Source organism: Podarcis pityusensis (assembly GCF_964106645.2).
Source record: "Podarcis pityusensis genome assembly, chromosome: 4".
In the NCBI taxonomy this organism is placed as follows: Eukaryota; Metazoa; Chordata; class Lepidosauria; order Squamata; family Lacertidae; genus Podarcis; species Podarcis pityusensis.
Window position 1 is genome coordinate 45,721,314 of NC_138027.1, and position 25,852 is coordinate 45,747,165.

Sequence of the window (25,852 nt, forward strand, 5' to 3'; positions counted from 1 at the left end):
TATTTCAATGTTGTATAAATTTTAGCAACATTAAAGCAAACATTTTAAGTACTGCTGAAACTGCAGAAACTGCACTTGAAATTGCAATATGATCTTTTAAGCATTCTACCACTAGAGTCCTTGCTGAAAATTACTTCATCTGATCTTATAAAATACACAGACACCCAAGCATGAAAGAAGGTTACTCTTGCATTACTAACATAAACAAACAATTGTTCATTGACGGGGAAGCAGCAAACCTCTTTTCCAAGCCATGAAATGTTTAATTGGTCTCTGGACATATTCCTGAGGAAATACTAATTGTGTAAAAACATTAGAGAATTAGTATTTTTTTTATGGCATGGCTTTCATTTATGTAGATGTTGGAGGCAACATAGCTACGTGCTTTGACATTTTATGTTACTTGAAAATAAAATCACTAATGAATAATCCCAAACTGCCCATATTGAAACATTTGAGCTACCGCAAACAATCAGGAATGATTTCTGTTCATAATAGTTTTGGTGCAGGAAAAACAGCAAATAAGGCTGAGGCACCTCAAAACCATGCACACCACAACCCCTCCTTGTGCAACTGTTAGCTGGGCTTCAATGAATTGGGGTGAACATGTTTTCTAGACCACATCTTGTTGAAGTCTCATAATGCTAGAGGTGAAGCTGAATGCTGGGAAATTCATGAAGGCAAAAGGAAGGAATTCTTCACGCAGTGCATACTTTGAAATTCACTAGTATAGAATGTGTATCAACTAGGACGGTTTTAAAAGGGGATTAGACAAATTCATGGAGGTTAAAGCTATCATGGTTAATAGCAATATTATCTGCAGTATCAGAGGCAATATGTCTCTGCATGCCAGTTGTTCAGTGGAGGGCAAGAGTGGGAGAAGACCATTGTGCCCATGTGCTGCTTTGATTTCCCATAGGCATCTGGTTGGCCACTGTGAGAGCAGGGTTCTTTTTAGATTAAGTATTAACATGTTCTAATGCACATCTGAAAAATTATCCAGTCCTTCCAAATACAATTCTTTCAAACTACTTTAAACTGTTTTTCTTCCCTCACTGTTTACCCAATGCAAGTATTCATGCACAGTTTGAAACAACAATGCAATTGTTAAAATAACTATTCCAAGTAGATGGTGCATACATTTTTATGGACATTTTTATATTACATTTGTTGAGTATATAAGTTTACTAAGTTTCTACAAATCTATGCAGCACCACAATCATTTAATGAGACATTGACTTGAATTTCCAGAGGCAGAAACATGCAAAATGCCAAAACAATTTTAAATTCCTATCTTTTCACATGTCTCTTTTATGCTGCAAGCCACCAGCTCTGTCCTATTGAATGGACTGTGTTGTTTCATTCTGGAACATATTCAGATATAGTATAGGAATCTCATATTTACTGCTAACAAGTTTTGCCAAAAAATAGTTTTCTTTTATCTCCAATAGAGATAAACATCTGCTTCAGAAACTGCACAAGTAGTAAGACCATGTAAATGAAATATTTACAGAAAGACTTGCTTTTGAATGCAATTTAAAAAAATACAGCATTTCACACTCTCAAGATGCGGACAAATAAAAGAAGAGAAAGAAAGAAATTTATGGTGCATAATCACCAAATTCATTAATAATTATGACGCTTAACCAAAATGTTGCCTTCGTATAAAGCTTGCTGGCTGTGAATTATTGTGAACTGATGCTATCCAAAGAAAAATCGATCCTGGTTCACTGATTACAGAACTTAGAGTAATTCGAAGCTAATGATTGTATGTATATGGAACTGTCTCAGAAACCTCAGACTGTTATTGAGAACACTGGGAAGACAGTTGTTCCCAAAGTCTAGGATCAGAGGAGAATCTGCCTTCCCAACAACAGTCCCCCCTCCCTGATGAGTGCCCTTTTTTGTCTTCATACTAATCAAAGATGCATGAAGTTCATTCTGATAGACAATAAAGGATATGGGGCTGCAAGCATGGGAACCATTCATGGAAGAGGTATGGTGGTCCCTGGCCTAAATTCTACTTTTCTCTTCAAAGTCTAACATTGGGAGCAAGTACACCTCAAAAAGTTTCCCTGCTTTTCTTGCTTTGAATAATTAATGGGACATATGGCTGTCATGGCACTTATCAGCTGATGTCACAGTGGTCCTATGCAGACAGAAGCCATAACTCCCTCCCTGGCCACCACTTGATTGGCTACCCTGATGCTACAAAGGAGCTAGAAGCCTTGGACCAGGTAGCTGAGTACTACAGTATGTATGGGTAAACCTTATAACTTGAATTCCTTTAAATGATCAATCTTTCACAAATTAAGTCACATTGCTTGAAGGCCATTGGCTTTCACATGCCAGCTTTTGGCATTTTCCAAATCAGTTAATACAGTATTGCTTCCAGAGATCCATTTTGCTCTTTGACTTGCAGTCTGAGTCAAATGTAAGCTGCTTGTATTGGTTTTTTTGCCCGTCCCCCAATGATTGAATTAGCACATTCTGTAGGGAGAATCAAGAAGGTGATTCCCTAGAAAAGTCTTGGACCATTAGTTCCTATAGCAACCAATCACCAATTCTTGGCCATCTATTTTATATAACAAAGCCAGACCCATTTGGGAGGTTTGGCCATTTAAGCAACCCCTCTATTGTCCTTTTCCCAACCAATTTGAAGAGGCCTTGAGGTCATTCAGGCCAACACCACAACTAGATGTTTAAAGCTGCATTGCATATTCAAACCATGATCCAGTGATCAAAGATTCACTCACTGTTTTTCTGTAGTTGGGAAGCAACTTGAACCTGTGGGTTCTGGGCAATCCCATGGAATAGTGAGTTAAAATTACCTAGGTCCCAAAATTATACAGTGATACCTCGGATTAAGAACTTAATTCGTTCTGGAGGTCTGTTCTTAAGCTTAAACTGTTCTCAACCTGAAGCACCACTTTAGCTAATGGGGCCTCCTGCTGCCGCCGCGCCGCCGGAGCACGATTTCTGTTCTCATCCTGAAGCAAAGTTCTTAACCCGAGGTAATATTTCTGGGTTAGCGGAGTCTGTAACCTGAAGCGTATGTAACCCAAGGTACCACTGTACTAAATTCCAGGCAGATCCTGAATGATATGTGCAGTTTTCTTATTCTTTAGCTGAACTGGTGGTGTGAAATTGGCATGGCAAAATAGAAAGAGGAGCAGGGAAACAAAGGGTGAGACAGACACATAAAGAGATCAAAGAAAATTTATTTGAGTGAGGAAAGTTAACCTGGAGTGGGAGTTTATCGATTTACAGTAGGTCACAATTTACACAGGGGGTTACATTCCAAGAATTGTGCCCAAAGGCAACCCTGGCTCAGCTGGTTCTGTTCAAGCCGGAGAGGCTGAGACCAGTGTTGATCAAAGACTGATGTAAGTCTCCCCAAAAGGGACATTCTGGATGCAGGACTAGAAGGGGGGGGGGGGGGCTTAGACTGTATCCTAAGCCTGTTCTGCTTTATTATGCGTACTTGGCAACCCAGTACAGAATACTATTTTAAAGGCTCATTTTTAAAGGCATAGACAGAGCAGCAGGAGTTGTCCAACAGCTAAATGGGTTTTGGACATGGTGTAACTTTAAAGGTAAAAGTAAAGGTACCCCTGCCCGTACGGGCCAGTCGTGTCCGACTCTAGGGTTGTGCACCCATGTCACTTAAGAGGCCGGGGGCCAGCGCTGTCCGGAGACACTTCCGGGTCACGTGGCCAGCGTGACGAAGCTGCTCTGGCGAGCCAGCACCAGCGCAGCACACGGAAACGCCGTTTACCTTCCCGCTATAAAGCGGTACCTATTTATCTACTTGCACTTAAGGGTGCTTTCAAACTGCTAGGTGGGAAGGAGCTGGGACCAAAAGACGGGACCTCACCCCGCCGCGGGGATTCGAACCGCCGACCATGCGATCAGCAAGCCCTAGGCGCTGAGGTTTTACCCACAGCGCCACCGTGTAACTTTATGCCGGCTTAATTTACAGCAGTGTGCTTTATACCAGCTTCTTGGGCATAGGCCCGCTCCCTAAGAAAGCAAATTTGACATGGGCAAACTTGTTATTAGTAAAGAGGCAATCAAGGGAATCTGTGGTTGTTAATAACTTATTCCCTTCCTCCCCCTAAAAAACACATTGCTGGACATATTCTCATGAGCTAGAATGCGTCGGCCAATAAGAAACAACTTTAAATTTAGATAGATCCCAAAGCAAATATCTGAAATGGTATCTTCTCTATGAGGCTATTTATAACGAAACAATGATATAAATATATATGATACAGTGTAGCATAAGGCATTTTATCAGAGAACAACAAAAAGAATTGTTTTATATGTCAGATTTTATATAGTGGCCAATAGGCAAAATTAACCAAGCACAGAAAAAGGCTTCAAATTGTCTCACTAATCACTGTGAGTTAAACTGCTATGTGTGGCAACCCTTCTAGACAGCCTTCTTTAGCACAATATCTTGCCTGGGTAAATAACAAAAAAGAACATCTACAAATGCCAGAGAAGGGGGCTTTAATATACCAAGCAAGTCAGCAATTTAATCATACTGGGATATTAAGGACTTGCCTACTCAGCAGTAGACTCCATATAAGGCTGTGGAGCCAATTGCTTTTAATATTTTTGAAGCATGACAATAAAACTGTATTTATTGGATTTTTGCTCAGATCTAAGCAGTTATTTAGCAACAGCAGTATTGTGAAATGCAATGGAATCTTTTTAGTATTGACGTTTTCCTGCTTCTGGTCTCCCATCATTTTGAAAGCAGACATGTATGTACAATAACAGTTCCCTCTGGGCTTAGAGCAATGAAAACCGCTTGTGATCATACCTGATTACAGAAGGCAACTGGATGATGGCTATTCAAAAAATTGAGTAACATATTACCTTAAATTTTGTGCACAAAAATAATGACCAAGTCTACAGATGCTTTAGAAACCTATTCTTCATTCAGCATTAAAGCTTTTTAAGGAGTTCATTTTCATTTCTAAGATGATGTTTTCTATCAGTGACCTAAAGATGCTTGTCATTTCAAAAAAACAGTAACAAAAACTGTCTACACTAAAACCTGTAGTACAAACATGCCTGTTATCAGGAATTGGCCAGGGCTACAAGGTACATACTTAGGACAAATTTTGCAAACACACATTTTCACTTAAAATGTAGTATTTACTGTTGTGTTCACACTATGTGTTATGGGGCCAAGTATCTTCTTCACTGACATGGGTCTCGCTAGGATGGCTGGTGATCTGATCAAACTGTTTATTTGTTTCCCCTTTACTACCATATTCATATTGCCAGCTTCCACATGTGGAACAGCTATCTAGGGTTCCATGACCTTTATAGCTAATAATATCGCAGCAATCACTTAACTGGGAAAGGCATCTTCTCTTATTATTTTATCTGCCACAGATCGACGACCTCCATCTCTCATTTCCAATAGCAGCTCATACCAAAACATTGCTAAGGGGAGGCAACAGGGATATGCTGTCAGTTGAGCTAGCAAATTTTTGCACTTTGTTAGGAGCATCCTGCTTGCTCTAATTTGAGAGCCATGAACATTAGGGTAGGACTACAGTTAACACTACGGGAGGCGGGTGGCGCTGTGGTTTAAACCACTGAGTCTTGGGCTTGCCGTTCAAAAGGTTGGCGGTTTGAATCCCCACGACGGGGTGAGCTCCCGTTGCTCAGTCCCAGCTCCTGCCAACCTAGCAGTTCGAAAGCACGCCAAAAGTCCAAGTAGATTAATAGGTACCACTCCAGTGGGAAGGTAAATGGCATTTCTGTGCACTGCTCTGGTGTTGGTGTTCTATTGCGCCAGAAGCGGCTTAGTCATGCTGGCCACATGACCCGAAAAAACTGTCTGCGGAGCGTACAAACCCCAGTTCCCTCGGCCTGTAAAGCGAGATGGGTGCAGCAACCCCGAAGTCATTCGCGACTTTACTTAACTGTCAGGGGTCCCTTTACCTTTACAGTTAACACTAAAAACATTTTTCATTTAATATTTTCTTGAGTACAATACAAAAGCTGTGTGAGAGAAAAATGATGCATCTGGACATTTGCTATTATGTTCCAGATATTCCAGGAAATTTCATTTGCATTTAGCCTGTAAGTCTCCAACATCCTCCTTAAGCATTTTATTTAACAGACATTTCCTTTACAGTTATCTATGCCTTTAATATCCTTAGATCCTTTTTCAACAGAAGCATATGTGAAAGGCACTTTGTGCTACATCTTAATCAATAAGGGTCAGTTCACTGACATTTACCGTGAGCTGCATATTATTTCACAAGTGCTCCCATTGATGTTACTCTACACAAGTAGCATGGGCATAATTTAGCTTGCAGCTAAATGCTTTTAAAAGAAATGTGTGGCTAAAATATAAATCAATGAAAGCTTCAAGGGTGCAGTGCAAATAAAACACAATAATTTCCAGTTTGCTAACAACTTCTTGCCCTTTGTTTAGAAGGAAAATTTGGACAATGCAACCAACAGTCGAAGCAGGAAGCAAAAACTGAAAGGTGCTGTGAAATCAGTCATACACCTGGTGAACAGTGGAAGTGGGAATTATGGGCCCTGGTCTGCTTTGACACTGTTACACAAGCATAAAACTCAATTTTGAGGAATGTGTTGCAATTTTCTTCATTCCAGACCAGATATAAAAAAATACAGTCACCCTGTAACACTTGTGCCTTAAAAACTAGGAGCTCATCTTAGAATGAACCTAGAAAGCAAGGGCCTGAGAGATTTTCCACTTTTCCCATGTTCTCTCGCCATGGGTCTGAACTGTTTTGTTTGTCCCACTGCTTTTCCCTGGAAAACCCGCTGTTTACCACTGAATCAGAACAAACGTCAATCTGCAGAATAACCAATTGGTATTTTTTTTCTGAATGAGCAGTAAGGAAAGAGTTTTCCCAGGGGAAAGTGGCGGGACAAGTAAGTGTGGAAAAGCCCTAGCACCTGGGTTACTGCAAATGTCACAAAGCAGGTACCTGCCTGACTCCTCACCTTTTCCCCAGAATGTTGGCACCCCTGGCCCCAACTACCAAGGAGAGTTATTACAGACAAAGGAAAAGAAGTTCTGAGCCTGACATGTGGTCTAAAGGTCAGATAGGTATCAAAAGGGAAATAAAACGATGGCTGCAATATTATGCACACTTCATTTGGAGTGAATTCCATTGAAATTATCAGGGCTTATTTCTAGAAAACATGTACAGGATCAAGCTGTAAACTGGAAACAGAAGGCATAATGTTTGAAATACTGATTGTTTGGGGAGGGAAAGTTGTGACTTCAATTCTCATCTAGTATGTGCCAGCCTCTTACAATGTGCTTAACTGGACACAAGAGTAGTCAAATTTATTATCTATATGTTTCCTACCATATAAGAATTGTTCTTAAAGGGGCTGGTTTCATACACCAATTCCTATAAAGTCTGTTTTTTATGCTAACCAAGATTAATACTGTTAACCTTCAATTTCCTAACATATAGGTGGCGGTGCTTTTATGACACACAGACATCAAGACATTTAAAATTACTGGAACAACTAGACTTAACATACATCTGAATTAATTTCGTATGTCAAGCAGTTTGAAAACACACATATCTATATGAACCATAAGTAATAACAGTGCCTCTTTGCCAATTTGCTTTGCGATTATATTCGAAATGCGTTTTCAGTAAGCTTCAAGAGCTTTATTTATTATCAGACAACTGAAGTGAAATAAATTTGACTTTCTGTGGATTCACTCTCTCTTTTTAATACCTTCACTGCTTCTAGGCTTTTTTATGCATGAATATTGTCACTATTTTTTTAATATCTATTTTCCCCAGGCAGATAGTAGTGAATATATCCAAACCATCACTATGAATTTCTGTGAAAAGAAACGATAAGTAGTGTGTCTAGATAGGAAAAAGAAGAAACACACTCAATACTAGAAGAGATTGGAGGGGTGGGATACAGGTATTATGTGTACAAAGTCATTAATTGCCATCCATTTTTAATTTTTACCATTGATATGTAAAGTAATTTTGATTCACTAACCTTTCCCTGTAAAAGAGTAAAACTTTCCTCTATTTTGTGTTGCATTTTTGGTTGTAAAATCATTGTTTTTTTGCTTTAAAGGCTACATAGGAGGGTTAAAAGATATTAGAATTATATTTAATTATATCCCACCTTTTTCCCTGAGAGGGACTCAAGGCAGCTTATAGCTAAAACAGAAACAGCTAAAAACATCAGAAAAAACAAATCATTAAAAACTGCTAAACATTAATAGAACATATATATTCTATTAAAGCTTACAGATCATTACAATAAAAAAATCACAGCACTTGCCATTTCCTTACAATCATTCATAAGAAAGTCCTCACCTATTAGTGGAAGGACAACAAGGAGGGGGAACTGGTCAAATTTTTTCTAGAAAGGGAGTACCAAAGCCTGGGAGCAGCCACTGAGAAGGCCCCGTCCTGTGTCTTTCCCAAGCATGCATATGAGGGTGGCCAGACCAAGAGAAGGGCCTCCCTTCAAGATCTCAGGCCCCAGACAGGTTCATCTTGCAGATATTCTGGACCTAAGCTGTATAGGGCTTTATAGGTCAGAAGCAGCACTTTGAATTTTGCTCAGAAACGTAGCCAGTGGAGCTCTGGTAATAAGTCATAAGCTCCTTATAACTATCTCCAGTCAACAACCTGGCTGCAGTTCTTTTGAATTAAAGTTTCAAACAAGGCAACCTAGGACAGTGCCTTCTTAGTGGTGGTGCCTCAGTTTTGGAACTTCCTTCCTTCTGTGAGACAGCTAGTGCCTATTCATTTTAGTTTTAGATGCCAGTTAAAGACTGGTTATTCATCTAGGTTTTTTAGTTGAATCATACACAAGCATTTCAGTTTTTAGTTGTCTGGCTGTGATATGCCTGCCTGCCTCGTTCTTAGTAATTGTATTTTAATTGGTTGCAACATACTGTGAAATCGCTGTGCAATGAAGAGAGGTTAAGAAACATTTTAAATAAATAAAATGGGGGGGGGGGCTATCAAAGGCTTATTTTCTAATGTAGTAATTAGTCACGACAAACCTATAATGTGTGTGCTAAAGAGACCTAAAGAAAAGCCCAGGGGATTTAAATAGTGCTTTTGTTAGCACCTTTAATATTTACTAAATGATGCATGGAAAACGATTTTAGATAGAAACTATTAGGGATTTATGTCAGATCTGTCTAAAAGACAGTCCAGTCAGTCCAAAAAGAGACTGAGGGCAAACCAATCCCGGGAAAACAGGCAAACTGAAAGGTGCTTCAGAATCAATTGGACTAAGTAATACAAACATAAACCTACTACCCTAACCTACAGATTCCCAGAAATAAATTTCAGTGCCACTATGGGCTCCTCAAAAGTTGTCTTAATGATTTCCCTAGAACAACCTTGGCACTGAAGGCCTCTTAATGAGAAAAACAGAATGTCCCTCCAGCTAATCTGTCCCTCACTAAATGATTCATCTCTTTTTACTGTTAATTTGCCCAAGTTGCCCAGCTGCTGGCACTTGTGCTGCTTGATATTATTATAATTGCCTAAGTTAGATATTGTCACCGGATCCTACTTGGCAAGAAAAAAAATATATTGTTTCTTTTTCTCGCATATGCACCAAATCTGCTCCTGGCACAAATACTGCATAGCTGTTGCAAATTCTGGTGATATTCCAGTTAGGGGTAACCATATAATCATATAATCCAACTGTAGAGTTGGATTCCGAGGGTCATCTAGTCCAAACAACGCCCTGCAATGCAGGAATCTCAACTAAAGCATTCATGACAAACGGCCATCCAGTTTCTGCTTAAAAACCTTCAAGTAAGGAGAATCCTCCCTGAGGGAGCCCATTCCACTATCAAACAGCTCTTACTGTCAGAAAGTTCTTCCTGATATTTAGTCAGAATCTCCTTTCTTGTAACATGAATCCACTGGTTCGAGACCTAGCCTCCAGAGCAGGACAAAGCAAGCTTGATCTATCTTCCATGTGACAGGCCTTTAAGATGTGTGGTCTTGACTATGCTACCACTCAGTAGATTTGTAACTGGCTGACTGACCGAACCCAAAGGGTGCTCATCAATGGTTCCGTTACGCAGCATCTCTGGCGGAGCAGCAGCCGGCGGGTGGCGCAGCAGCAGCGCCCGTGAGCCGCGGAGAGGAGGAGCTCCGCCCCGGCCGGGGGAGGGGAGAGGGGCGGCTCGGCGGCGCCCGGGGCTGCCGGAGGAAGGAGACGCGAACTTCGGCGCCCGCCGCGGGAAGCCACGGGGACTGCCTGCGGTGCGCCCCAGGTCGGGGGCGGAGGCGCTTGGCGCGGAGAGGAGGCGGCGGCGGCTGCTGCAGTGCTCCCGAGGTGGATCCCCGGCCGGGCTGGAGTCTGCTGCAGAAAGGCTTTAGCAACCTTGGGTCAGTAGAAATAGAATTTAAGATGATGAGGAGAGCGGTCCAAGATGGCGACGAGGTAAGACGCATTTGCCGGAGTTCATTTCGAATCCTCCCTAAAATCTGTGTTGTGGCACCCAGCCTTTCAAGTTCTTGCTGAAGATTGTACCAGAGTGCTGGAACCCATGCCAGGAGTTCACATTGCTGATAATTGTAAAGCCTGCATCGTAAATCAGCTTTAATGAGCAGATAATTGTATTCTCCGGCAGCCTTGGAAGCAGCCTTCGACTTACTGGTTTTCCGCCAGCTCACAGCCAGCTGTATTTCTATTTCTACCACCTTTTATTACCTTTTATTACCTTTTAAGCACTGCTATTTTAAAAGACTCATAATGATGGGCCAAGGCAAACGCCTAAGGGACTGTGACGAGGCTCTGCCCTCCCCAAGAGCCAAACAATTAAAAACCGACCCCCCCGTGTCTGGCAAACGGAGTGACCCCACTGAACACTACTATGGGGTGAAAACTCAGAACCGTTTCTACCCTCTAACGTCTCCAGAAACAACGTCAACACCAGAGGAATTATTTTTACCTCAGACTAAAACCGCGGACGGCAAGCTTGGAGGAAGAGGGAGTGTCCCACTGAGGGTGGTGCAGGACGCTGGAGCTGAGGACTGCGCAAGACAAGAACAACATGAACATCTCCATCTTGTGGTCAGAACCCTTAATTGCATATTCAAGAAGATTGATGTGCTATCCTCCCAGCTATGTAACCTCGAACAGAAAATTGATAACCTCTGGTCAGAGTTTAAACCAACTGTAGATACGAGGGACTTGAAGTGCCAGAGGTCCTTACCTCCAACCAAAAAAAGAAGTGTGATCCCTAAATATAAACCAAATCCTGCACTGAAACATCAAGCGTTGTCCCTGCAACCTAAGAAAATCTGCCTAAACATCGGGGCAGGGTCACCAAGGTGGCTTACTCTGAGTGGGGTTAAAAAGCATCTAAGCAATCTCCTAAACATAGAAATCTCACAATGCGATCTTATTGCAGTATTACCTTTGATCCAACACCTCAGGCAACAGAAAGTGATGCTTGCGTTTTACTCTCCAAGGATCCCTTCAGCTATCATCAGGCAGAAATCACTCTTGGCTAGGTATGATATCATCCCAACAAGAGTTTTTATGGATAGCATGACCCACCCCCTCCTACTTGCCGGCCACGGCACGGAGCAGACTCTGTCGGAGAGGTCAGGAGTACCTCGGGACATCGAGCCTCCTCTCTCGGAGGATATCCACCCGTACCGAAACTGGACTTACCCTACGCCCCCACGAGCTTTAAAGAAACCCACTGGCGCAAGTAATTCTCTGACCCCGCCGGAGGAAAGAGAGCTTTTAGCCACCTTTGGCGACCTTCCACCGAGAGAACAACAAGAAATAATTGATAGACTAGAAGTACTTAATCATCAGCTCATACATGTCCAGAAGAACGGAAAAGTCCTGCCCACTTTTCAGGATATCCCTGCCAGCTTTTCGGAGTCGTGTTTTAAGGAAGCAGGAAGTCTTCCTTACCTCAGTCCAGCTCCTAAACCCATGCCTCCCCCTCTTGTGGGCAAAACCCACCGACGCTTGGCAGACCCAGGTCTTGCCTCACAAGTTGGCCTCTCATCCCAACTCTTGATAAATTTTGACTCGCCCTCCAAGAGTCCCCCGCTGAGGAGTGTAACTCAGAGTTCCTTCCACCAAAACAATTCCTTACCATCTAATCCATCAATGCCGGAACTGGAGTCTTCATACTCCCCTGAGCGGCATAGACCCGACATACAAACGGTACCAGTACACCGAGCATCCCCTGTACCTTCGCCAGCACCAGGTCAGGGGAGTGCTCCACCTACATCAAAAAATGGCCCGGATTTGATTGAAGACCCGGCCGGACATATAAACCAAATGGTTTCATCGGCGACCTTTAGACCTCGCGGTGGGGCAGTCTCAGCAAATCCAGTGGAGTTTCCCACTGAAGTGTCCGCCCTTGGGTTAGCCAGCGGGAGACCCGTTTTGTCGCCCCAGCCAGAATACCTCACTACCAACTTTAAGACTAGGTACCTTCAGCAGGTGCCTGCCATGCAAAGTAAAATAACTGACTTTTTTGTGGGGTCTGCCTTGCCTCCAAAGGACTCACATTTCTCCCCGAAATGACAGCGAATTGGTCACAACAGGAACTCCCCCCTATCAGTCCTCAGCTGGAACATTGCGGGCTGGAGGGGGAAAAAACTTGACCCAGAATTCTTGGAGTATATTAACCAGTTTCATATTATCTTGTTCCAAGAATCGTGGGAAGTAGAGAAAATTGCCCTAAATGGCTTTGAGCTTCTAGAACTCCCTGCCTGCCCCTCTCAGAAAGGAGGCCGCCCCAAAGGGGGCCTAATAATAGGCATCTCCCTCAACCTACATTCTAAATTTACTCTAGTACAGGCCTTGCCTCCTTACGCCCTTACCGGGCTGATTGAGGGGGAAAAGATCTCACTTCTAGTTACAAATGTTTACTTGCCACCTGGGGGTTCTTCCTCCGAATTGGGCTCTAAATGGGGCTCGCTAGAAGAGCATTTGCTCTCATGCTATGTTAAGTTTCCTAACACCCCGGCCATAATAGGTGGCGATTTTAACGCCCGCACAGCAGCAAATTGGGACTCGCTGACCAAAGCCAAATGGTGGGTTACCCCAAACCTTGATAATTATGATCTGGAACATATCATGAGGAGAACTTCTAAAGACCAACGAGCAAATGAGGCTGGAGTACTCCTCTATCAAATGGCCATCCGTTTAAATCTGGTCCCCCTAAATGGCACATGCCTCCCTGATATTCCAGGGGATTTCACTCACCTGAGCGTCAAATCAAACAGCGTCCTCGATTACCTGTTGGTCTCCAGTGATCTACTTAAGTGTATTTCCACCTTTAAGATCGAGAATGTACAATCTAGTGATCATCTTCCCCTGGTAGCCAAGCTTTCCCTGAACTGGCAGTCGGAGGCCCATAGACATGCGACCCAGATGGTAACCAACGAATCTCTCCAAGTAAGAGGAATCAAATGGTCGGAGACCCAGGCTCAAAGGTATCAGGAATTCTTTCAAAAAGAAATCCTCGGGCCCCATTCCAACATAGGCTCTGCCTCAGATGAGCATAGCATAGTGTTGAAACGCTTCCACCATCATACGACTGATCTTACGTCCTTCTTCAGGTTACCACCCAAAATATTAAATCGAAACGAGTATACTTACGGTGCCCCCTGGTATAATTCTCAGTGCAAACAAGCAAGACAGCGCCTTCGTGCTATATATAATGTATATAAGACCTCCGATGCATCTACTCTGCCAGCTAGTTATGCACAAGCCAAGCAAGTTTACAAACGCACGCAGAAAACTGCCAAACGTGAGTGGCAACAAAATCGCTGGCAGGCCTTGATTACTGCTTCAAAGCCACATAGATCCAGGGAATTCTGGTCTTTGATTAATAGAAGGGTGAGGAAATACCCAAGGGCAGTCATCCCAGCACCGACATGGGAATTGTTCCTGAAGAAATGTTTCTCACAGGCAGATGCTCCCTCCGACCATCTGATGCATCTGTTTTCCCACCTACCTATTTGGCCTCCCACCGATCCTGACAAAATAGCTAAGCTAATAGCCCAGCTGAAACCGGGCAAAGCCCCAGGGCCCGACCTGATCCCTGCTGAAGCCATCAAACTACACCCAAAATGGTGGGCTGGCATCTTGGCCAAAACCTTCGACGCAATCAACGCTTCCGGTCTCATCCCCAAAATATGGAAGGAGGCCATTATAGTACCAATTCATAAAAAAGGTTCTCCAATGGAGCCGGAAAACTACCGTAACATCAGCCTCCTCTTGATCATAGGGAAAATTTATGCCAGCTTTTTGCTGACTAAACTATCGCGATGGGTAGATGAGACTAACCAGATTGGCCATGAACAAGCAGGGTTCAGAACTAAACGTTCTACAACTGATCATGTGATAGTTCTTTACCATCTGGCACGGAAGTACTCCTCCCCTCCCCGGGGCTACCTTTGTGCTGCCTTCTTAGATCTAAAGGCAGCCTTTGACAGCGTTCCTAGAAATATTCTTTGGGAGAAACTTGCGAAACAGGGCATCGATAGAAGACTCCTATGGCTTATAAGTCAGCTCCACGAAGGTACCCATGCCAGAGTGAGACTTACTCCTGCGGGCGACCTCACAAATTCGATACCAATAAACAAGGGAGTGCGCCAAGGATGTATATTGGCTCCCTGCCTATTCAACCTATTCATCAGCGACATGCGAGCACCCCTAGTCAATTCATCTCCAAGTACACACGCGCCTAGACTAGCGGATTACCGCTGTCCACTCCTTTTATATGCGGACGATGCGGTAATTCTATCTTATACACGTGTTGGACTAACCAGAGCTCTGAAGATCTTTGCCACGTATTGTCAACTCAACCAATTAACCATCAACCATGTTAAATCTAAGATTCTGATTTTCGCCAGAAGTCGGAGATTATACGAATGGAAGCTTGGCGGAGCAAAAATAGAGCAAGTCCTAAAATTTCAATACCTAGGAGTTATTTCTCAATACAATTTGGGGTGGAAAGCACAAATTCAACACCTACTTAATAAGGCCAAAACTCTGTCATATGCGCTCCTCCGATTTTTCTTTTCGGATGGAGCCTTGCATGTTCCCTCGGCCCTAAAGGTGTTCAAGGCAAAAGTGGTTACCGCGCTTGCCTATGCTGCCCCGCTCTGGGCTGTGATGACAGATCTTGCTCCTCTTGAGACTCTGCAAAACCAATTCCTACGTCGGATCCTAATGCTCCCCCTGTGCGTAAGTAACGCAGCCATGCGACTAGAATTGAAGATCGCATCCTTAGAAACTTGCCTGTGGAAGCAAGTCTTCAGTTATTGGTTATCATTGTGGCATAGATTACCAGACCATTACCTTGTCCAATGCTTATGGCGAGATGAATTCTCCAGCCTTTGGACTAGTAGAATTCATGCCAAACTCCTGAGTTATGGAATCTCTCCCTTAGATTCCCTAAAACTAGATCAAATCACTGCTCAAAGACTGATCCGCCAAAGACTGGATGACATCGATTTACAGCGAAATTATACGCTGGGGGGAGGTGTTTGTTCGCCCCAGAACATTGGTATTACTTTAACTTACTGCGTTCCATCATACCTCTCCTCCCTTTCGACTGTTGCCCATAGGCTGGCCTTCACCAAAGCGAGGTTTAACGTTTTTCCCTCCAATGTCCTGAGACATAGATTCTCAAAGGGCCAAGCCTCCGCCATGTGCGAATGTGATAAGGAGACGCCGGAGTCGCTTCAGCACATTATGTTCACTTGCCCCTTGTTCAACGTGCCACGGGCAAATTTGTTGGGATCAATCATGCAGAAACTAGAGGGTACCCCACCAAAATTCCACCTTGCCCAAATCTTGCAGGATAAGGATACCCATACGACCCTGAAAGTGGCTAGGTTTCTGGTCGCTGTCCTTACCCAAAAGCGTTGCCAAGGAGCACTACAAGCTAATTAAGGCGCAGTATGTCATTCCATCTCATAGTATTTTATTGTTACAGTGGTGTTTTAGCGGCTGTTTTTTTCCCACGTGCACAAGCTGTTATTTATGTCTTGTTTTTATCTGTATGGGCCTATGGCCGTAATAAATATTATTATTATTATTATGGTTCCTCTTCATCCTGGAGAAGAGTGACTAGTGGGGTGCCACAGGGTTCTGTCTTGAGCCCGGTCTTATTCAACATCTTTATCAACGACTTGGATGATGGACTCAAGGGCATCCTGATCAAATTTGCAGATGACACCAAACTGGGAGGGGTGGCTAACACCCCAGAGGACAGGATCACACTTCAAAACGACCTTGACAGATTAGAGAACTGGGCCAAAACAAACAAGATGAATTTTAACAGGGAGAAATGTAAAGTATTGCACTTGGGCAAAAAAAATGAGAGGCACAAATACAAGATGGGTGATACCTGGCTTGAGGGCAGTACATGTGAAAAGGATCTAGGAGTCTTGGTTGACCACAAACTTGACATGAGCCAACAGTGTGACGCGGCAGCTAAAAAAGCCAATGCAATTCTGGGCTGCATCAATAGGAGTATAGCATCTAGATCAAGGGAAGTAATAGTGCCACTGTATTCTGCTCTGGTCAGACCTCACCTGGAGTACTGTGTCCAGTTCTGGGCACCACAGTTCAAGAAGAACACTGAAACTGGAACGTGTCCAGAGGAGGGCAACCAAAATGGTCAAAGGCCTGGAAACGATGCCTTATGAGGAACGGCTAAGGGAGCTGGGCGTGTTTAGCCTGGAGAAGAGGAGGTTAAGGGGTGATATGATAGCCATGTTCAAATATATAAAAGGATGTCACATAGAGGAGGGAGAAAGGTTGTTTTCTGCTGCTCCAGAGAAGCAGACACGGAGCAATGGATCCAAACTACAAGAAAGAAGATTCCACCTAAACATTAGGAAGAACTTCCTGACAGTAAGAGCTGTTTGACAGTGGAATTTGCTGCCAAGGAGTGTGGTGGAGTCTCCTTCTTTGGAGGTCTTTAAGCAGAGGCTTGACAACCATGTCAGGAGTGCTCTGATGGTGTTTCCTGCTTGGCAGGGGGTTGGACTCGATGGCCCTTGTGGTCTCTTCCAACTCTATGATTCTATGATTCTATATTTGAAGGTGGCTATCATATTTCCTCTCATTGTTCTGGCAAACATACCCAATTCCCTCAACTGTTCTTCATAAGGCTTGGTTTCTAGACCCTTGACCCTCGCCCTCCTCTGCACATGTTCTAGCTTGTTGATATTCTCCTTTAATAGTGGTGCCCTGAACTGGACACAGTACTACAGGTATGGTCTGATGAAAGCAGAATGGAGTGGGACTATTACTTCCCTTGATTGGAACACTAGACTTTTGCTGAAGCAGCCTAGAATAGCATTAGCTTATTTTTTTAATATTGCCTTTTCCCTGCTCCTTCCCGGTTCCCAACCCTTTCCCCCTTTTGGCCATTCACAGAGCTGAGTGTCTAATAGACCCTATGGTGTGATTCATCATGCAAAGAGAAATTATACTGAAAAGATACTGCACAAAACCTTTGGAAAGGGGATTTTTTTCTTCTCAAGCTGGGAGTAATATGGAAATTTTGCCCAAGGTCTGATGGCCTGGCCTTAAACTCTAACCTCTCTTTGTTGGAAATAGCTAGCTTGCTGTCACTAAGAAGCTTTCCAGTTCGACTTTATTTGACTGTAAGTCAGAAAGCTGTTGGCAAATAATAATTTCCTTTCTCTTTCTTTACCACAGCATTTTATGCTCTTGGTCTTTTTGTGATCTAGTTTTGCTAACTGACATGCCTTGCCCTGCATAAAGAAGCAGCCAAATAGACTCATAGTTACTATGGTCTTGTTTGTGCTTCGCATAAAGTCACAATGTGGAAGAATGAAACTTATAGCATGTGCCACATACAATAAAATAAAAAGATGCTTATAAAGTCATCCTTCAGGATATAATAAATTACAACACTAACTTATCTTAAACAATTGTGCGTGTCTGAAAGTATGCATAAATGAATATTTTGTCTATTAGCTTGAATAACTTAGACCCTGAATACAGCTCATCATAATCTGATCATTAACATTTCTTAGGTTATTGATGGGGTCATTCGCCACTATCTGTGCAGGACTTGTTCCCTGCCTCGCCACTGAAATGCTTTCAAACATTCTTAGCAGATTTCTGTCAAAAGTCTATATTGTGTATGTCTTGCTTGTCTCAGGGCCAAACCAGACGTTGTTTGGAAGTTTTGTGATTAAGTCTCCTACAGGTTCTTGCTAAATTCCAGAGGAGACACTGCATTGCTCAATAGTATATATACCACACTTTCTATGTATAAGGCATGAAATTAAGTGGGCAAAGTGGAAGTAGATATTTTACTAAAGTTTCTGTGGATTATTGTTGCTGCCTCCAATTCATAAGAGTTTGTGCAAAATAGTGGTTAGGAATCCAACTCCAATCCACCTCTGTTTATATGGCGGAATATTATCTAAATCACAATTACATCAGAACAAAATATAATGGGAGAATAATGTCATGGAAATTGATAAACAGCTTTTTCCCCCCTACTGAAGAAATGTGATTTACACATTTCCATCCAATTTAAAAAGGAAGTTTAAGAACTATATTTAGCATTTGGGTCTTGGCAGATTGAAAAAAGGGTATCCCACACTTCAGTGATCCAAAGGGACTACCATTAATCCAAGGAATGCAGAAATGTATTTTCCTTGTCAAATGGATTGGTTCCCATGGAAGCACTCCAGGAGTACAGAATTGAACTGCACCATACATATCAATGAAATACATACGCAAACATAAAATACCAAACTCTTCCGGGTAAATAACATTGTTTATCAAGCTGTTTTAACTGGCTGATGGATAATCTTTTTTCTTTTTACATCAGGCCCGGTATATTTTAAAGAGAAAAAAAGTATTTATGATCTAATGAGACACAATTTTTTCAAATTCCATGCCAGTATATCCCTCAGAGTTTCCACCTGACACAAAGTATACACAAATTTGGCCTTTGTGGATGATAAATGAAGTGCAGGAAATTGGGGGCAAGTATTGATGGTATAGGGCAATGGCAAAACAGGAATGGCTTAATTTTCAGGCTACGATGTACAAATAGCTCTCATTTATTTTAATGGTAGAAGTGGGTGCTCAGTTCTTCTGAAAATCAATTCACTGCCATGTACTTTGACTGCTAGGAAATCTTCCAAATCTGTAGTTGTTATAAAAAGACATTACCTCTTTATAACGTTAGACAGCAAACACACAAACAAATGATTTACTTTACAATAGGAGTGGCATAACAGTAAGGGAAATTACTATTATAAAAATATAATTTTGTGTGATTAGAAATTAATACTTAAGAGTAATAATGTCTCTGTGTTTCACTGTAACCAGTGTGGTGTAGTGGTTAGAGTGCTGGACTAGGACCTGGGAGACCTGGGTTCAAATCCCCACTCAGCCATGAAGCTCACTCAGTGACCTTGGGTCAGTCACTCACTCTCAGCCTAACCTACCTCACAGGGTTGTTGTTGGCATAAAATGAGATGGGGGAGTACCAGGTATGCCACCTTGAGCTCCTCTGGGGAGACACGTATAGGATTGTGCAGTTAAGTGTACAACAATTACTAATGTGCAAAAGTAATATATTTCCCTTTTTTAGGTTTTGACATTTCTGTGATACCCAGTTATTACAGAAATAATTCTTTCCCCTGCCCTGTCACAGCGGCAGCTTATATTGCAAAAATACATATTCTCACTACTTTAGTGAATACTAATTCCTTTCCCTGCACCATAAATCAGCTGGACTGCCAAAATAATACATATCATTTCTGGGACTCACAGCTCCCATAAATAAAATTTTCATTTTCTGGGACTGACAATCCGAGTTTCTAATATCGCAGTGAGCCCTAATCACCCCACTTCCTCTTTACGACTATTACAGGCTTACGGACTTGATAGATCTGCAGTTGTCTGGTCTGCCCCAGAGCTTCAATTTGAAATAAAAAGTTCAGTGAGTTGAGTTTTACTTCCAGTTTTTTCTCTGATTATGTATAGTAACTTTGTCCATAAGTCATCACAAATTTATCGGTGTGCTCTGATATAGAATAGGAACCTACAACTAGTGTGGTCTGCAACAAAATGCTGCAGTGCAGAGTGTTCCCATTCAGGGTTCCAGTCATTCCACGACCCAACTCCCAGTTTTCTGTTGTTTTCCCCCAATAGCCACAGTGTAGCCTCTGGCAAGCTCAGTCCTCACTAAGCTGTTTTTAAGGTTCTCTTCCCCTGTATGTTTTTGCCTTAGCTTAAACTTCAGGCTTTCCTGCCAACCTAGCAGTTCAAAAGCACGTCAAAGTGCAAGTAGATAAATAGGTACCGCTCCAGCAGGAAGGTAAACGGCGTTTCCGTGCATTGCTCTGATTCGCCAGAAGCGGCTTAGTCATGCTGGCCGCATGACCCGGAAGCTGTACGCCAGCTCCCTCGGCCAATAAAGCGAGATGAGCGCCGCAACCCCAGAGTCGGCCACAACTGGACCAAATGGTCAGGTGTCCCTTTACCTTTAAACTTCAGGCTTGCACTCTCCTTTAACAACCAGCTTTATGCTCAGGTGGAATTAGCAATGAATGGTACCATTTACCAGCTTTGCCTTTTTTGAAGACAGGTGACCTAAAGAAAATTAATCAAAGCCCTTAGTAACATCAAGGCTAGATTAGCGCAATGTGCTGTACACAGAGATCTGCCCTTGAAAAATGTCCAGAATAAAATGCTATTAAAGGACTGACCACAATGAACCTGGTATGTTAGAAGATCTTCACTGGCTGCCAATTTGTTTCCAGGATCAATTCAACATACAAGTTGTGGCTTTCAAATAATTGTGGTTTGGGACGTGGTCACCTAGGTACTGAAGACTCATCTAATGCCACAAAAAGCTGCCCATTATATAAGAGCTTTTTGGAGGTCCTTCTCCGGATTCCTCCATCATCTGAGGTGGCGTTCTTTTCTGGAACTCTCTCCCTCAATATGTTCATGTGTCTTCTTCTATATTCTAGGCATCAAGTGGTCCATTCTGTTCTATCAACCCAAGATTAATAACATTATATGGCTCATCATCTCTGCCTTTCAAAAGACAGGCTGCTCTGTTGCTTTTTAATATGCTGTTTTATTTGTCATTTATTACTGTTTTATTGTTTCCTGATGTTTAACTGCCTGGTTTTTGTTAGGTGCTAATACAAAATGTAGGATACAAATTCCTAAAATAATCATAAAAAGAGTCTTTTCTCCTGCACTGATAGGTCATCACAACGTGCACGACCGAAGGATTCATCAGATTTGCCTAATGAAATATTCCAGTTCCAGACTGATCAGCCCCCTTTTCTGCTCAGAACTGAAGCTGAGAAAAGTACCGTGCATCATTATTGCATCAACAATATAAATATTTTTAATACTACCATTTCCTAATTGCAATGCAGTGCCCCAGTGCAAGAACTGTGGAATATTAATCTAAGCCTGGCTGTGTTGATAGTACTTGGCCTCTGCCTTTGTGCCTAATGTGCTAAGTAAGAATTAATACAACACACTTCATACTCTGTCATGTCCCATTGCTTAATTAAGCAATCAGAAATATTGTGTAGATGGCTTAAGAAGATTCAGCTCTGTGGGTTGCATTAATGTCACTGGATTCTTTTAGCCAAATCCCCTCTTCACATCTTTAAATTTGCCCCCCTGCATACGCACTTGGGTTTGATATGATGGTTACATGTACTTCTGCTCACTTGAACCTTCTGTCTTTCAGGGCAATTTTGTGCAGCATTGTTTTCGGTGACTCAAGTGACTGTAATCTAATTCAAGTAATGCTTTTGTCATAATTTCCATTATAAATGCTGCCTTTCAAAAATTTTATGACTCAGCTGTGAAAATGTGCTGTAGGCTGAACTTTCATTTTACAGTGTAACATCTCTGCCAGTATTTGTTGGTCTGTGGCTTCGTATTTGCCTTAAACATTACCAGACTTGGTCCACTGCATAAATTTAACTGCATAAGAAAAATAGATACAGGATAAAATGATTGACAGTTTTTTTAAAAAAATATGATTTAAATATATAAAACTACAGTTAAGAAGCCTACAATGTGTGTACCAGTTAAATTTTGAAGAAAAATCTCATTGTTCTATTGCAATATGATAACATCATGGGAACATAATGGGTTGATAATCCTGAAATGTGTATTAATTTTTATCAAATCAATTGATCTGGGTCCTATGGCCTCACATACTGCCTTCAATGCCATTCCTGGTAAAATGTTCCAACTTTTACCAATGTGTTAACAGTAAAGAGAATATACAGATCTTAATGTTGGAAAAAATGTCCTCCTGAAGGATCCGTTTGTCACTTGTGATTGTGTACAACAGAAAGATTTTGGACTAAAGATCATTAAGAAGTGTGGGAAAATCATGGAACATATTTCTGCACACAAAAATTGGCAATCCTCTCAAATTTTGACAGACCAAACAAACATTTACCTTACAAAAACATGCTATTTATGATGATAGCAGCTATGGAAAGAACAACATAAAACTGGAAACTACAAGGTAAGCAATCAATTGAAAATTGGTATAATAATGTCGGCAACATGGCACCAGCAGGGATGTAAATGACACAATTAAGACTAGCTAGCAAACAATCTCTTGTCAGGTATACTGGGATGTTATATAAAATGTACCTTTTACAAAATTAAAACAAGTATTAACAAAAGAAATCTATCAGGGAAAAGCATGTACCGTATTTTTCGTCCCATAGGACGCACCTAGTATTTTGGGGGGGAAGTAAAGGATTTCCCCCCCCCCTTTATTCCCCCCCCAAAAAAACCAGGTCGAGGAACAGCGGGATGGCGGCGCTGCACCTCCCCGCTGTCCCCAGAGCTTGTGGGGCTGGCCGATGTATGCTTCAGCGCGCCCCACGCTCCGTGCAGCAGGCTGCTATCCGCAGCCCAGGGAGCCCTGCGGGAACTTCCGCAGGGCTCCCCAGGCTGCGGATGTCTGCCCCGCGTGCGGGGCGCTCTGCTTCAGGGTGGTGCGCGCGCCGGGCGGCAGGCTGCTATTCGCAGCCTGGGGATGTCTGCCCCGCGTGCGGGGCGCTCCACTTCAGGGCGCACCACGTGGCAGGCTGCTATCCGCAGCCTGGGGAGCCCCCGCCAGCTCCCCAGGCTTGCTGATAGCTTCCTGAAGCCTGGAGAGCGAGAGGGGTGGGTGCGCACCCACCCCTCTCGCTCTCCAAGCTTCAGCGAAAGCCTGTATTCGCCCCATAGGACACACACAGATTTCCCCTTCATTTTTGGAGGGGAAAAAGTGCGTCCTATAGGGCAAAAAATACGGTATGTATCTCATTACTGTTTATACTGGACATTGCTCAAAAATATTGAATGCTTCTGAAAACATTCACCCATATACTTAGGGCAGATGGCACAGTTACATTTATTGACTACGTTGAGGGCAAAGGAGATTCCAACTAACATTTGGAAGAACTTAAGAAAGAATTATCACGATGTGAACTTCAAACTGGTGTTGGACGATATATTGATATATCACCCAGCCCTGTAGGGTAGGCGCCACAACACTAAAGGCCCGATTCCAACATGGTGCAGAATGGACCTCCTAATAAAATTGCATATGCAGGAGACCCTCATCTGCAGAGCACAGTCATCTATCAGGTATATAAAGGGTGAGATGATCTTTCAAATATCCTGGTCCCAAGCTTTATAGGGCTTTGTACACCAAAACCAGCATATTCAAACAAGCTCATAGCTAACTGGCAGCCGGTGCAATTCTTTCAACAGCAAGATAACATGTTAGTGATATCACAGTGAAAACTGAGCTGCTGCATTTTGCACCAAATGCAGCTTCCAAACCAGCCTCAAAAGCAGTCCTACACAAGAGTACAGTGGTACCTCTAGATGCGAACGGGATCTGTTCCGGAGCCCTGTTCGCATCTAGAAGCAAACGTAACCAGCGACGGCACATCTGCGCACGCGCGTGTCGCTTTTCGCCGCTTCTGCGCATGACATCATTTTGAGCGCTCTGTTACTTCCGGGTTGCCGCGGAGCACAACTCGAACATGCTCATCCCGAAGCACATTCAACCCGAGGTATGACTGTACATGGTAATAAACAAACCTGGAGGTGACCAGAGCACTGACAACAATGGTCAGGCTATTCCGGTCCAAAAATGGCCATAGCTGTCTTACCAGTTGAATCTGGTAGAAAGCACTCCTAGCCTCTGAGCTCACCTGGGCCTCTAATGTCAAAGATGGATCCAGGAGCACCCCCAGACTATGAACCCACTCTTTCAGTGGAAGTATGAACCCATTAACCCATCAAAGCTGGTAATTGAGCAAATATACACATTCAGGAACCACCTACCCATAATGCATCCATCTTGTCAAAATTCAGAGTTTATCAAGCCCAGCACCAAATTCACAGACCAGTGCAGGGCTTGTACAGTCTTCCTTGATTCAGAGAAGTACTACTGATTACACTTCACTCCAGATCTCCTAATGACCTCTCCCAAAGCTAGATGTAGATATCAAACAGCATTGGAGACAAGTTGGGACCCTGTGGCACACCACAGCACAACCTCTAGGAGGGCAAAAGATGACCACTCAATACTATCCTTCTGAAACAAACACTGGTCAGTTGTTTCAAAAGCTGCTGAGACATCAATTAAGAATAGAGTCACACTACCACCGTCCTCTCAATAAAGGTCATCCATCAGGCCGACCAAGGCTAATTCAGCTAATTCAATCTGAACCCAGATTGATATGGGTCAAGATAATCTTCATCAAATAATACTTGCCATTGTTGCACCAAAACCCTCTCAATCACCTTCCCTAGAAAGGGAGTATTTGCGACTGTGGGGTAGTTGTCAATGGGTCCAGAGTAAGTATGCATTAAACAAACCCCGGATCCACTTAGTCATTATGGAGTGTGCTGCTGTCCTATTCATGTGGATGGAAGGTGCACATGTTGCTGAATGGGAGGAACACGAGAAGAAAAGCATTTTTGCACTGACAGATGACATTGTGTACTTATATTTTGCTACCTGTTTTTTCCACTCTAAATTGCCCCCCGCCCCCACAAGCTGTATTTCTCCCTGCAGATACCCATGGAACTTAAGGCTTGTTGTGTGAGAGAAAATACACAAAGAGAAAGGTTAAGTAATGCTTTGCCACTTCTTCTGAAGATTTTTGTTATTTACTAAATAAGCCATTCAAGCTTCGTCACACACATTTCTGTGTGGATTGTAGTTTGCCCCTTTGTCACACTCTAAAACTTGAAAATGTTCTACTTTTGCATGTCACATGGCATGAACAGCTTAAATGTCATTTCGGGAACAATATTAACATTGCTAAGTGCCTTTAGATGGATTTTGCAGCTTCCATGCTGTGCTTGAATCAGTTCTGCTTTCAGGCAATCCTTTCCTCCTGTGATTGGCAGAAAGAAAGACTAGTGGAGGTTCTAATTCAGTGTTACAGGAGACCTTAAAATTGATCTGATGATTTATTATTTTAGCTAAATAAGTTTCATGGCTGCAGTGATGAGTGGCTTTTGTGAAGCTACCACTGCACTTTAGAACCATAACACTACATCTAGAGCTGGAAGACATCTCTTCCGGAATGACAAGATAAATTACAGGAACACATTATTACATGTTATTCCTAGAGAATCTGTTAATACGAGTTTTATAGGTGAAAAACAGCACTCTGAAAAGAACAGCAGCAGATTATATTATATATATTATTTTATTTTATTTTATTGAGACACAATTTACGGAATAATTCTATTCAGTGAT

The 25,852-nt window shown here is 42.6% G+C and overlaps 2 long non-coding RNA genes across 4 annotated transcripts in view; one reads left to right on the forward strand and one right to left on the reverse strand.

Moving 5' to 3' along the window:
• LOC308476426 overlaps positions 1-25,852 on the reverse strand; it is a 157,094-nt gene that overhangs the window by 117,521 nt on the left and 13,721 nt on the right. The gene's annotated exons all lie outside the window — the stretch shown is intronic.
• On the forward strand, positions 1,568-21,904 carry LOC308476423. Of its 2 annotated transcripts, XR_013985881.1 has the most exons (4): positions 1,568-2,253; positions 19,955-20,023; positions 21,303-21,409; positions 21,803-21,904. It is a non-coding gene; the product is annotated as an uncharacterized lncRNA (long non-coding RNA). The 2 variants fall into 2 exon arrangements; XR_013985882.1 differs by having other exon boundaries at positions 1,570-2,253; positions 21,303-21,904.